This window comes from Candoia aspera, chromosome 1, assembly GCF_035149785.1.
Source record: "Candoia aspera isolate rCanAsp1 chromosome 1, rCanAsp1.hap2, whole genome shotgun sequence".
NCBI classification, from domain to species: Eukaryota; Metazoa; Chordata; class Lepidosauria; order Squamata; family Boidae; genus Candoia; species Candoia aspera.
This window is the reverse complement of record NC_086153.1, coordinates 5,089,121-5,104,192: the sequence shown is the minus strand read 5'-3', so window position 1 is coordinate 5,104,192 and position 15,072 is coordinate 5,089,121. Positions and strand designations below refer to the sequence as shown.

Genomic DNA, 15,072 nt, shown 5'->3' with positions numbered 1-15,072 from the left:
TCCTAAGATGTTCTGTGATAATTTTTATGTCATAAAATGTTTTATAAAATTCGCCACATATCAATTCCACGAGAGTCATGGGTCCCGGATTTTGGACGCGTTCTGTAAGTTAGCCCATTTGAGGTAGCTTGGAACAAAAAGTGTTGGCCTGTGATGCACCGTCTCACCCAGTTAAAGGTTACGAATATCAAGCAGAGGCCAGAGTTTTAGTAGTATATGGATTAGTAAGATTGTGCACATGCATAACAATTTCCCCGTGGGCCCAAAATGTGCTCAAGGTTTATCTTCCAAAGGGGGTGTCAAAAAACCCCAGCCACAACCATGTGACCAAACCCCGCCCCTTTTCTACCTGCACATAGAAAAGAGGCAGGGCTTCAGTCACATGGTTGTGGCCAAAATCTTGACTTTTTTTGACAGCCCTTCCCACAGACACCCCTGTCAACCAACCATCATTCCTTCCATATGTGGTTGTTTTTTCCCAAGGGATGGTTTTTGTAGCTAGTGCTTTTAGTGTCTGCCCGGAGGCTATGCAAACAGGAATGATTTTTGAGCCACAGATTCTGAAAAACCAGGCCCTACGCAACAGGGATGGAAGTTTGCCTTAGCTCATTCGGGGTGAGGCTTTCCAACAGGTAAGAAGCCGACCCGCATCGCCTTAATGCAATCGGAATCCATCTCACCGATCCATTTCAATTATCGGACGTCATCCAGACACTGAAGGCAGCCTGACGTGATGCATATGTGGAAAAGCCAGCGTCTCTGCTCGTGCGCACCCAAAATGCGCAGTTAACCACAGGCTTGATGGGATTAGTGAAAATGTCAAAAGACAGCCCTTTCCGACTACCTGTTCAGCCTTGAAAATATACTCCTAGCTATCGGGCGCAGTTGAGAGACAAAGAGTTTCAGTGGGAGTGGCAGAAGGCCTGTGGCGAGCCACGTCGTCATCTTGTCGCTGTCAGAGAGATGAAGCTTTGATCTATCTGGGAGGTCACGGACGCATCCAGATTAGCTGGAGCCTAACCACGTAATACCTGTTAACTGCTGTTTCCTGTAATGCTGCATTAGACAGACCTCCCCTGCAACTGAGCCAGAATGGTGCCCCCTCCCTCCCCCTCCTATTCCCACATTCTCTGCCTGCTGTTTCACCCCTGGTTGCATTTTCACGAAAAGGAGAGATAGGAGGAAGAGGAAGAGGGAAGGAAGGAGGGAGGGAGGACTATAAACCCGTTTTTGCCTTTTACTTCTTTACAAAGGTTTATGGAGTGATCAATAATTTTTGATCATTCATTTTGCAGGAATTACGCATAAAAAGATGTATAAGGAAAAGGGGAAGGAGAAGAAGTTCAGATCTTTGGAAATACAACAGGAAGTGGGTGTTGGGAAGGGCATGTCTCCCCACTGTGGCCTTATGGCAAACTATGCTTTCAGCAGCCCATCCCAGTATCCACAGGCAGATTTTCTAGGCCAGGGTTTCTCAACCAGGGTTCCGTGGCACCCTAGGGTTCCGTGAGGGATCACTAGGGGTTCCCTGGGAGATCACAATTTATTTTTAAAAATATTTCAAATTCAGGCAACTTCACATTAAAGAGGAAAGTTTCATTCTTTATTTTCAGTCTAAGAACACTGTTAGTGCATCTAGACAGGCCTACCCATGAAACGGATAAAATAATTTGGTAACTTCTGGCCTATATTTGAGCCTGAATGTGCAGGGGTTCCCCAAGGCCTGAAAAATATTTCAAGGGCTCAAGGGTTCCTCCAGGGTGGAAAGGTTGAGAATGGCTGTTCTAGGCTAAAGATTGCCTGCCCCATACTATGGGGAATCTTGAGAATTGCCTTCCCAACTACCCACCTACATGCCACCAAGTTGGGGAAGATTGCCTTATGGCTTTATATATTGTTTCAATCCAATCAACTATGATTCATTCAACAGTTGACTTTGGGCCAGTCCCTTCCCCTCAGTCCCAAGAAGAAGACAAGGGCAAACCACTTCCAGAAATGTTGCCAAAAAACCTGCAGGGACTTGTCTAGGCAGTCACTTGCAAGACGGACTTTAAGACATGCAGACACACAAAAATCACCCACCCGGTTTAAAAAAAAGATGAAATTCAAGGTACAGGTTGTCCTTGCTTAACAACCATTCATTTAGTGATGGTTCAGACTTATGATGGTGCTGGAAAAACTGACTTACGACTGGTCCTCACACTTACAACCATTGCAGCATCCCCCCACTCATGTGATCACGATTTGGGCGCTTGGCAACCAATTCACATTTATGATGTATTGTAATTTATGTTTTTCTTCAGCAAAGGATCGTTACCTTGTCGTGGTGCTGGAGCTTGAGCACCTCAATGATGCCATGAGCTAAACCGTGAAGGGCCACCCAAGACGGGAAGGTCATGACAGAGAGGTCAGACTAAATGCGATCCCTGGGGAAGGTAATGGCAACCCACCCCAGTGTTCTTGCCCTGAAAACTAAATGGATCAGTACAACCAGAGATATGTCGGTATACCATCGGAAGGTGAGACCCCCAGGTCGGAAGATGGTCAAAATGCTACTGGGGAGGAACAGAGGATGAGCTCAACTAGCCCCAGACGTGATGACGCAGCTAGCTCAAAGCCGAAAGGACGGCTAGCGGCCGACGGTGCTGGTGGTGAACGGCGAATCCGATGTTCTAAGGATCAACACACCATTGGAACCTGGAATGTAAGATCTATGAGCCAGGGCAAATTGGATGTGGTTATTGGTGAGATGTCAAGATTAAAGATAGACATTCTGGGCGTCAGTGAACTGAAATGGACTGGAATGGGCCACTTCACATCAAATGACCACCAGATCTACTACTGTGGACAAGAGGACCACAGAAGAAATGGAGTAGCCTTCATAATTAATAGTAAAGTGGCTAAAGCAGTGCTTGGATACAACCCCAAAAACGACAGAATGATCTCAATTCGAATTCAGGGCAAGCCATCTAACATCACAGTGATCCAAATATACGCCCCAACCACAGATGCTGAAGAAGCTGAAGTAGAGCAGTTCTATGAGGATCTGCAGCACCTACTGGACAACACGCCTAAAAGAGACGTTATTTTCATCACAGGAGACTGGAATGCTAAGGTGGGCAGTCAAATGACACCTGGAATTACAGGTAAGTATGGCCTGGGAGAACAAAATGAAGCAGGACATAGGCTGATAGAATTTTGCCAAGACAATTCACTCTGCATAACAAACACTCTCTTCCAACAACCTAAGAGACGGCTTTATACATGGACTTCACCAGATGGACAACACCGAAATCAGATTGATTACATCCTTTGCAGCCAAAGGTGGCGGACATCTGTACAGTCGGTAAAAACAAGGCCTGGAGCTGACTGTAGTTCAGATCACGAACTTCTTCTTGCACAATTTAGGATCAGACTAAAGAGATTAGGGAAGACCCACAGATCAGCTAGATATGAGCTCACTAATATTCCTAAGGAATATGCAGTGGAGGTGAAGAATAGATTTAAGGGACTGGACTTAGTAGATAGGGTCCCGGAAGAACTCTGGACAGAAGTTGGCAGCATTGTTCAGGAGGCGGCAACAAAATACATCCCAAAGAAAGAGAAAACCAAGAAGGCAAAATGGCTGTCTGCTGAGACACTAGAAGTAGCCCAAGAAAGAAGGAAAGCAAAAGGCAACAGTGATAGGGGGAGATATGCCCAATTAAATGCAAAATTCCAGAGGTTAGCCAGAAGAGATAAGGAATTATTTTTAAACAAGCAATGCGCGGAAGTGGAAGAAGACAATAGAATAGGAAGGACAAGAGACCTCTTCCAGAAAATTAGAAACATTGGAGGTAAATTCCAAGCAAAAATGGGTATGATCAAAAACAAAGATGGCAAGGACCTAACAGAAGAAGAAGAGATCAAGAAAAGGTGGCAAGAATATACAGAAGACCTGTATAGGAAGGATAACAATATTGGGGATAGCTTTGACGGTGTGGTCAGTGAGCTAGAGCCAGACATCCTGAAGAGTGAGGTTGAGTGGGCCTTAAGAAGCATTGCTAATAACAAGGCAACAGGAGACGACGGCATCTCAGCTGAACTGTTCAAAATCTTGCAAGATGATGCTGTCAAGGTAATGTATGCTATATGCCAGCAAATTTGGAAAACACAAGAATGGCCATCAGACTGGAAAAAATCAACTTATATCCCCATACCAAAAAAGGGAAACACTAAAGAATGTTCAAACTATCGAACAGTGGCACTCATTTCACTTGCCAGTAAGGTAATGCTCAAGATCCTGCAAGGTAGACTTCAGCAGTTCATGGAGCGAGAATTGCCAGATGTACAAGCTGGGTTTAGGAAAGGCAGAGGAACTAGAGACCAAATTGCCAATATCCGCTGGATAATGGAAAAAGCCAGGGAGTTTCAGAAAAACATCTATTTCTGTTTTATCGACTATTCTAAAGCCTTTGACTGTGTGGACCATAACAAATTGTGGCAAGTTCTTAGTGGTATGGGGATACCAAGTCATCTTGTCTGCTTCCTGAAGAATCTGTATAACGACCAAGTAGCAACAGTAAGAACAGATCACGGAACAACAGACTGGTTTACGATTGGGAAAGGAGTACGGCAGGGCTGTATCCTCTCACCCTACCTATTCAACTTGTATGCAGAACACATCATGCGACAAGCTGGCCTTGAGGAATCCAAGGCTGGAGTTAAAATCGCTGGAAGAAACATTAACAATCTCAGATATGCAGATGATACCACTTTGATGGCTGAAAGCGAAGAGGAACTGAGCAGCCTTATGATGAAAGTGAAAGAAGAAAGTGCAAAAGCTGGTTTGCAGCTAAACCTCAAAAAAACCAAGATTATGGCAACCAGCTTGATTGATAACTGGCAAATAGAGGGAGAAAATGTAGAAGCAGTGAAAGACTTTGTATTCCTAGGTGCGAAGATTACTGCAGATGCTGACTGCAGTCAGGAAATCAGAAGACGCTTAATCCTTGGAAGAAGAGCAATGACAAATCTCGATAAAATAGTTAAGAGCAGAGACATCACACTGACAACAAAGGCCCGCATAGTTAAAGCAATGGTGTTCCCCGTAGTAACATATGGCTGCGAGAGCTGGACCATAAGGAAGGCTGAGCGAAGGAAGATCGATGCTTTTGAACTGTGGTGTTGGAGGAAAATCCTGAGAGTGCCTTGGACTGCAAGAAGATCAAACCAGTCCATCCTCCAGGAAATAAAGCCAGACTGCTCACTTGAGGGAATGATATTAAAGGCCAAACTGAAATACTTTGGCCACATAATGAGAAGACAGGACACCCTGGAGAAGATGCTGATGCTCGGGAGAGTGGAGGGCAAAAGGAAGAGGGGCCGACCAAGGGCAAGGTGGATGGATGATATTCTAGAGGTGACGGACTCGTCCCTGGGGGAGCTGGGGGTGTTGACGACCGACAGGAAGCTCTGGCATGGGCTGGTCCATGAAGTCACGAAGAGTCGGAAGCGACTAAACGAATAAACAACAACAACAACAATTTATGTTTTATGGTTTTAATTTGTTACTGTGTTGTAAACTGCCCAGAGTCCCCCCTTGGGGGAGATGGGCAGTTACAGAAATTCAAAAAATAAAAATAAAAATAAAAATAGATAGATAGATAGATAGATAGATAGATAGATAGATAGATAGATAGATAGATAGATAGATAGATGGTTGCAGCGTCACATGGTCACGTGATTGCCATTTTTGACCTCCTTGGCTGGCTTCTGGCAAGCAAAATCAATGGGGAACTGTGTGATTTTGCCTAATGACCATGTGGTTTGCTTAACGACCCCAGTGATTCACTTAACAACTGCTGGAAAAAGGTTGTAAAATCAGGTCAGATTTGTTTAATGACTGCTTCGCTTAGCAACTGAAATTCTGGTCCCAAGTGTGGTCATTAAGTGAGGACTACTTGAATCCAAAAGTATCACACTGGAGACCTGCTCACAGATTATCCCAGATGTGTTTTCTTCTAAATTCTGGAAGCCGATCAAAGATGAATGATCCAACAGACAGGGCAAAGGCCAGATACACATCGTTCTGTTTATAAAAATGTGGCGTGCTTTTGGCTTGAAATAACAGTGCTTTGTGTATTCAGAAGAAGGGAAGCAGTTGGATAGTTCAGCAACAGTTTCAATATAAAAATGATGCATTTCTCAGAGCACATGACACCCAGGACTCTAAGATGATTATAGTGCCGTCACATAAACAAAACGTAAGATCGGCATGGCGCTGTTTTATACCCAACCGATAAGGCCTTTTAGGAGCAAAATTTCAGCCCATTAAGTAAATATCAGGGCTAAACCTGTTAAACCATACAGATCCAAACCATTAAAAAAACCTTTGCCTCAGTAAAAATAAACACACAGTCTGCCAGACACTCACGCAGAAAGGTTTTATCTTTAGCCAAAGCAGCAACCTTTCGACCCATTTAAAGCAAAACCACACTGGAAGCAGAAAAAAAATGTGCAAGAAACATTTTCCATCCAGGACCAGCAGATTGTAAACAAAATTATTGGAACAAACTTTGGCAATATAATTTTTACTGACAAAAGCCTAATAGTATACTTTTAAGGAACTGGCCTATTCTCACCGATTGGAGAGGCGACTTTACTTAATCTACGTTAGCGCTGTATCTTGCTACAAAATGAACGAGAGGAAAACATTCTAAGATGGGCTTTTACTCAGGCGCTTGCAAACCAAACCAACTGATCTTTTAGGAAAAACATCACCAAAGCAAAATTGAGAAGGAGGAATGCTGTAAGAACGTTGACTTAAAACAGAAAACCACAGTACAACAGCCTTATCTGGTTTAAAAATGGCCCTAGATTTTAACGGCACGGAAGTGATTCCTGATGGATTGCAAGTTAACAGCATTTATCGGATGGATCCAAAAGACTCTGGAATAATTTGATGATTAATTTAATAATTATAATTAATTTCAGAGAATTCAAGTCCCTCCCTTTACTTTCAGCCCTAGTTAAGGCTCCTAAGGCTTTTTACTGAGTACGCCGAACAATCTCATTCATCGGTCCCTGCCCCACTTTATCGGGGCTTTTTCGGAAGAAACAGAAAGGAAGAGCATCCTGCAGCATGCAGGGGGTTGGATTTGATGACCTCTTACGCCCCTTCCATGATTTTAGGATTTTCTTCTGTGCCAAAGCCACCTCTTTGCAACGCTTGCAAACAGCAGCAAAACTTGGAGGGTGGAAGATAAGCTTGGGGATCCTGTCTTCCATAGTGTTTCACGATATCCCACTTTTGCTCCGGAAATATAACTTAGCGATACCTTGGCTCATGTTTGGCGGCCGTGGCTGAAAGCAAGAGCGATCCTTTCCACGATTCTCACGTAAGGTCTCTTCAGCATCTGAAAGAGGCGGGCTTACAAGAATTCCAGCAACTGAGCTGTTTCCCGCTTAGAGCCAATGCATCCCAGGGCGCATGAAGGTACAAACTGTTCGATTTTCCTTCTAATGGCCATCCGGTTATCCAGGAAGGAAAAGGGTCCCTTCATTCACTCATAATGGAGAAGCCTGCAGCTGCCCGTGTCCATAATGGCCTCCTGAATCTATCAGCCTAACCAACCCTTACAGTATGCATGGAGAACATTTAGGCCAGTGTGATCTCCTCCCCCTGGAGACATCCCGCCTGGGTCTCAAGCAGGGAAAGGATCTCTTTTCCGACTGTTTCCAGAGTGTGCATCTTGTTCAAACAGACTGACAGGTTGCTCCAGCACCTCTACCGAACGCCAGGTTCATGCGAAAGTCCAGGGGATTCTACTGCAGGTGCTCCTGGAAAGGAATCCTGAATGAGGAAGACTTTTAATTTCATTTATTTTAGGCTGCCCAACTCCCAAATGACTCTGGGCAACTTATAACTGAAAAACTAACTCATTAAAAGCCTGGCAGGGGAGGCATGTTACGGGTCCCGCCTGCTAAAGAGCCCCATCTGATGGGACCCAGGAGGAGAGCCTTTTCTGCCGTGGCACCAGCCCTTTGGAGCGTCATCCCCCCGCTGAGGCATGATTAGCCCCGACACTAGTGACTTTCCAGAAATCTCTCAAAGCATGTTTTTTTCAGGAAGCCTGGGGATCCCTTGGTAACAGGGAGCCCACCCTCCAGGTCCCTTCCCTTAAACTTTGGCATCTTGGAGATTGGTTTTATTGTAAACCGCCCAGAGTCTCTCATTTGGGGGAGATGGGCAGTAATTAAATTTGAATAACAAGCAAACAAACAAATCTGGGTCCTCAGAAGCATGCCTTTTCCACTGCAGCCCCTGCTCTGTGGCGCTCCCATGCTCTATGGCACATCCTCCCCCCTCAAGATCCAACAGGCCCCCACCCTTCTATCCTTCCAGAGAGCACTTAAAACCTGGTTCTTCACCCAGGCATTGGGGGAGGGCGAACTCAGATGGGATGAGAATATGGGTGAATCAGGGAATTGCGGCGTGGCACCAGGTTTTTCAGTTTTCAGTTTTATTGCTGTTGGCTTTATATTGTTTTATTGATTGTAAGCCACCCAGAGTTGTTTTATGATGGGCAACGATATAAGTGCATAAATAAATAAATGAATATATAAATAAATAAATCTCTGTTTGCTTAGGAGACCTTCCTTCGGTGGCCATTTCTAAACCTTTAACTGTATTTTTAAGCTATATAGGTAGTCCTCGACTTACAACCATTTGTTTAGTGACCGTTTGAAGTTACAATGTTGCTGAAAAAAGTGACTTACAGCCTGTCCTTGCACTTATGACCAGCGCAGCGTCCCTGCAGTCACATGATCAAAATTCAGGTGTTTGGCTGGCACGGCAGTTGCAACATTCTGGGGTCACGTGATCGCCATTTGTAACCTTCCCAGCCGGCTTCCGACAAGCAACGTCAATGGGGGAAACTGGATTTGCTTAATGACCACAGTGATTTGCTTAATGTCCATGGTGATTCACTTAATGACTGTGGCAAAAAGGTTGTAAAATCGGGTGTGACTCACTTAACAACCACCTCGCTTAGGAACGGAAGTTCCAGTCCCAATTGTGGTCCTAAGTCGAGGACTACCTGTACTTTGGAGCTGCTTTTGCCAGCCTCCTCCCACATTTGCACTGAAATATTTTCATGATTTGATGGCATTTCATGCTGCAAATTGCCCTCAGACACAGCGGTAGAAAATGAATTATGAAAATAATATATAATAATCACTGTGCTGAAAGGAATAGAATGGAATTGAACAGGGAGAGGCGTCAAGTTCTTCATCTCGGTAGGAAAAAGTCACAAGCCTAAGATGGGGGAGACCTGGCTTGGCAATAGTATGAAAAGGATTTGGATGTCCTAGTCAACCACAAGTTGGATGTGATCCAGCAGTGTGATGCAGCTGCTCAAAAGGCAAATGCGATCTTGGGGTACATTAGCAGGAGCACAGCATCGAGGTCACGGAAAGGAACCCTAGTCTACTTTGCCTTGGTCAGACCCCACTTGGAATCCTGAGTCCAGTTCTGGGTGCCACCATTTCAAAAGGCCAGTGACCAACTGGAGCAAGTTCAGAGGGACTGCCCCGATGGGCGTGGATGTGATTTGAAGTTATTCCAGGGGATACAGGTTATCCAGGCCTACTCTGATTACTATCTACACAATCTCCCTCACTCTTTGTCATCCCCTGCACACCCCATCCATCCATCCATCCATCCATCCTCTAGGAGTTGAAATTGTCTTGATGGCACCTAATCAATTAATCAATCACACACCTTAAGATTCAGTTCTTCTCCCCCTGCGCCCTTAACCTAAGTGACAAAGGAAACCAAGACGATTGATGTAACACTGCAAGCAGGGAAACACTTTCCAGTGTTGTCAAGCTACAGCATGGAGCCCTCCACAACCCGGAAGTTCTAACCCATAGCTTATTCAGTCCAGATCCCAACTACTGATCAGGATTTGGGAGGCCTGAAGGGCTGCAAACAAGTCACTTGATTAAAACCTAATGGAACCCAAACTCCCCTCTGAAGAGCAAATTCATTTCCACTGAAGCAGAAGTGGAGAAAAAAAATCAAGCGGCTTCCCTGGAGGAGCAAGGCATCTGCACATGTTCCCTGCCATGGCGTCTAAGGTGAAGCGGTAAGTGTTGGCCGTCCTCACAAGTTCCCCTGGTGATCGCTTCATTTTTCAAGACTTCAACATACTTTGACAGTGAAGTAAAAACGTAAAGGTCAGTGCTACTTGCTAAGGACAAGCTAAACACATGGAATCATTCTGGAGCCGGACTTTCCTCCCCTTCCTCTTGAATCAGAAAAGGAGTCTCCCCGAGGTAAAAGGAGAAGCTTATTCCTGCCCTAATATTTTATCTAAAGGGGTCTCTGAAGGGCCTATTTAGGAGACAGGTTTTTACAAATTGGGGCAAAGGTTAGGAGATCAGGTTCTTCAGTAAAAGAATCTGAATTTAAGAGTCAAGGGTGTTATTCCTTCTCGCAAAGGTCGCCTACTCAGCTGTGTAAAACCACAGGCAGCTTCCAGAACCCGTGGCTGGCAATGTCCTTTAAAGGTCTACGCACAATTCGAGTTTTACAAGATCAGCAAGGATGGGGTGGTTTAGGGCGTAAAGAATCGTTTAAGTACGTCTTGCAACTCCATACCGCCGGTAGGCAACATGCAGTTCGAGGGCCACCTATGCCCTGACTTCCCCCACCCCACCACCAATCCAAGCCATCTTAACAGGGCTCCAACAGGAGAGAATATCTGGAGGTCAGGGTTGAACTGTGGAGTTCCTGGTGGTCTCTGAGCCTTGTTGTTTTCTTGCAGACGTTTCATTGCCAGGCTAGGTGACATCATCAGGAGGGGGGGGGGCTTGCTGCCTGTTATTATGTAGTAGCTTGTCCTGCCAGGTTTTTTTTGGTGGGGGTGGTGGAATTTCCTCCTTGGGGTAGAAACTACACCAAGGTGGAAACTACACCCCCACCAAAACTGGCAGGGCAGGCTACTGCATATAAACAGGCCCCACCCTCACTAGCACGGATGATGTTACTTAGTTGGGTAATGAAACGTCTGCAAGCAAGCGATCAAGCTCAGATTGCTTGCCACCGTGGCACCAAATTTTGGCGGCCTGCCTGCCCTTGAAGACAGAAGAATTTAATAATTGGGGGAGAGGTCGCTATACAAAATGTTTAATAAGGGGTTGCTCTGGATGCTTATTTTGGGACATCAGAACTTCTGAGCAAGGCGGAAGAGCTTGCACACGAGAGCCATTAACTGCCACTGGCGCACGTGCGCACACACACACACACACACCCACACGTTCAAGAGTTGCCTCTTGATACTGACAAAAGGGGTGCCAATTACCACAATTGTGACCAGGTGCAAGCTGTCTCCCTTCGTAAATGTGGGGGAGAGTCCAGCCTTCTGCCTAGAAAAAGGGGGATAAAACAGGCAAGAGCAGGTCCCTACATATAGACACCTCATTTGAAAGCAGATCGTTTGTTGGAATTGTGCTGAAACTTTTCATTTCCTTCTAATAAACATCAATAATTAGAGTTCCTGGATTCCCACTCCTCAGATTAACTGTTTCCAGCCCAGGCTGCAAGGAGTCCATCCGTGTGGAAGAATTCTGTGCCTGATTAGCCACTTATTGATGTGAATGTTTGATTATTAGCCAAGAAGTCTTGATGACTCAATCTAAGAATAATAACTCTCTACATGTATGAATCCTGGCCCAATTAAAGGGATCCTGATAGCACTGACAGCCCTATGAGGCAGGCCAGACCAAGAAACAGACTCCACGCAAGACTAAAAACTACTTTTATTTAGACTGGCTATAGTAACGTAGCCTTGCAGGTCCAATTGTGCTTCTCCTTTTCCCTCATTTATATTCATGTGGATTAGGGGTGGGTGGGTCTGAAACATTTCTGTAGTCCTCCCTCATCGCTTGGACTTAAGCAGCATTTCCATGTTTGTTCCTTTGGCAAGGGATCTTCCCTCCTTCCAACAAGGCCATCCTCTTCACTCTCTACAACAGGGTTCCTCAGCCAGGGTCCCGTGGCACCCTCGGGTCCCGCGAGAGGCCAGCAGGGGTTCCCTGGGAGATCACGATTTATTTAAAAAAATATTTCAAATTCGGGCAACATCACGTGAAAGAGGTCAGTTTCATTCTTTGTTTTTAGTTGAACACTCTTAATGTGTTCTCTCAATTTATATTTTTAACTATAACTTAGGTGGATATGTTTTTATTATTATTTTATTGTAAACTGCCCAGAGTCCCCCACTGGGGGGAGATGGGCGCCGCCATAAATTCAATTAATTAATTAAATATATATATACAGGCCTACCCATGAAACAAACATAAGAATTTGGTAACTTCCGGCCTACATTTGAGCCTGGATGTGCAGGGGTTCCCCGAGGCCTAGGAAATATTTCAAAGGTTCCTCCAGGGTCAAAAGGTTGAGAAAGGCTGCTCTGTTGGGATTTCACTATTAGAGGTTATAAATGTTGCAAGGTTTAATTTTTCATACTATATTACTGAATATGCGTCTATACATTTTCATGCAATTTAAGACAGAAAAATAACAGTATTTAATGGTTATAATGATGAATATAACAAAACAAGTTTTTTCCTCTCTACTAGCTGAAAACAGGGAAACACAAACAGCTTTTAGACATGATTGGTAACTTGTCATTTGAGAACCCAATAACATTTAGCTAACTGATTTCTCATCAAAACTGTGAATGAAGCCTCAACGTGAAAATATTTTGCATCACTAACACAATCCTGAAGCAGTGAAATGTGTAACTGAATTGGTGAACATCATCATGGTTCACAAATCACGTTGTGGTATTCCTGGCTATCTGTTCTCCTAATTTAATTTTTGAAAAGCAAAGATGATTGTTTAAAGATGCTAACAAGAGAACACAAACCATGTAGGTTATGTTTTGGTTTATCATCAGGAAACCAAATTTCCTACAATTTTGTATTTGTACACATTACAATTTTTCCTGTGTGGCATTTCTGCTACAATTGCCTCTTACTGAACTGAGGACTCTTAAGCGGCATCTGGGCTAAAGGAGAAAACTGCATGAGCTTACATTTTACTCTTCACTGTCGACACTTCATGGTGAAGTTCTTGAGGTAAGGAGTAATTTACAAGGCCAGCTCACCAAGATTTGCTGGCTCCAAAAATCCCATTTTTCTATTCCAATGCAGAAATCCCAAAGGTAATCAGAGGAAATCTGGACGCCACTGAAGAAGTACTTGTTTGGCTCAAACATGCATTTTCCTGTCCCTCCAGAGCCAAGTTCCCACCACTACAAGGACCTTGTTTTAGGACTGCCTCTTAACAGTTCTTTTTTCTTTATGCTGGAACAGCCAACCTCTGAAGATTATGGCGATATTTTTCCATAATACACAAGCAATGTGCACGCTTTAACAGGTGAACTCCATTCCAGCATCGGAACAGACAAGTTCCAGGATCAAAGAAACATATTCTGACTGATTGTATCCAACATGCCTATGGGTTAAACTCAACAGTATTAACTTTATTTCCAGTTTTTTAAAAAACAGGAGACATGTCCAGTTAAATTTAAGAAGCCAACCCTTAACTTCTGTCTCTGTAGAGCCTTTAAAAAAGATGGTGAGATGTTGAAATGTATGATTCCTTAGGACAGGAACATGATCCTCCTCACCAACTGAAATAAGTTCCATTTTTTTAACTCATTTTATATGTCTTTCTGAACATATCCAGCGAACAACTTGGAGATCTCCAGAACAATAATAAGATTAAAAGTAGACATTATTGTTGCTATTATTAATTATTTAAATTTATTGGCTGCCCAACTCCAGTGGACTCTGGGCAGTGTACAAAACTAGAAAAAACATAAAACTACATTAAATCAAACAGACAGCCCAGACTAAAATAATCTAATAAACAACAAAATCAACAGAACAAAACAGGGGCCATTGAACAAATAATAAACATCAATCCCAGGTCTGGGACCAAAGCCAGGTTTTCAAAGCTTTCTGGAACCCTAGGAGAAAGGGCCCCATCCTTATCTCTGGGGAGGATGCTGTTCCAGAAGGTGGGGGCCGCAACAGAGAAGGCCCACTTCCTCGGCCCCACAAGATGGCAATGTAGTGGACTGGCACCAGAAGACCAAGGTTCCAGTTTCCTCTTAGCTATGGAGGCTTCCTGGGTGACTTTGGGCCAGTCATTCTCTCTCAACCCAAGAACCAGTGTAGTGAAGATGCTGAACCTGCAATGGGGAGATCCAGGTTCTAGCCCCCTCCCCTCCCTCAGTCACAGAAGCTCCCCGGGGTCAGTCTTTCTCTCAATCCATGAACCACCGTGGTGTAGTGGTTTGGGCTAAAGCAGGAGATCCAGGTTCTAGCTCCATGGATGACTTTGGGCCAGTCCCTCTTTGGGCCAGCCCCTCTCTATCAGCCAAAGTATGTAGCAATACCAATTCCAGAAGCTGGAAAGAAACTGGTCTGGGCTGAAGAGTCGGCACATTTGGGAAAAATGCAGCTATTATATAGCATTAATTTTCCATTCAATTACCATTCAGTTGTTTGATTATTAAATAGCAAGTATGTGACACTCTATGGAAACAAAAGCTGGAGTCTGAAGAAGCAGGAAAGAAAGAGTATTGCTACTTTTGAACTTCAGTGTTGAAGAAGACTGCTGAGAATACTGTGGACAGCCAAAAACCCAAACAACTGGAGCAACCCAGAGTTCCCGCTAGAGGCACAAATGGCCAGGCTCGAATTATTGTATTTTGGATACATTATGTAAAGACCCAACTCTCTTTGGAAGTCCCTAATAGTGGGAAAAGGTGGAAAGAAAGAGAATAAGAGGATGACCAGCAACAAGGTGGATGGACTTGGTCACAGTGGCGATGAGTTCCAATACAGTATCTGAAGGCCCAGGTTAGGGACAGATCCTCCTGAAGAAAATTTATCTATGTGGTTGCTAACCTATTTCAGGACTCCTAGCAGAGATTGTAATGCAGCGTCCGGAAAGGATAGCACTCCCACGTATACAACCCAAAGTATGGATCTGGTATGTAGATGACACTT

The 15,072-nt window shown here is 44.3% G+C and overlaps 1 protein-coding gene and 1 long non-coding RNA gene across 2 annotated transcripts in view; one reads left to right on the top strand and one right to left on the bottom strand.

Moving 5' to 3' along the window:
* Nucleotides 1-15,072, bottom strand: part of BRIP1 (BRCA1 interacting helicase 1) — a 115,977-nt gene that overhangs the window by 19,029 nt on the left and 81,876 nt on the right. The gene's annotated exons all lie outside the window — the stretch shown is intronic.
* LOC134492363 (uncharacterized) overlaps nt 1-15,072 on the top strand; it is a 227,729-nt gene that overhangs the window by 211,602 nt on the left and 1,055 nt on the right. The window lies entirely within an intron of this gene.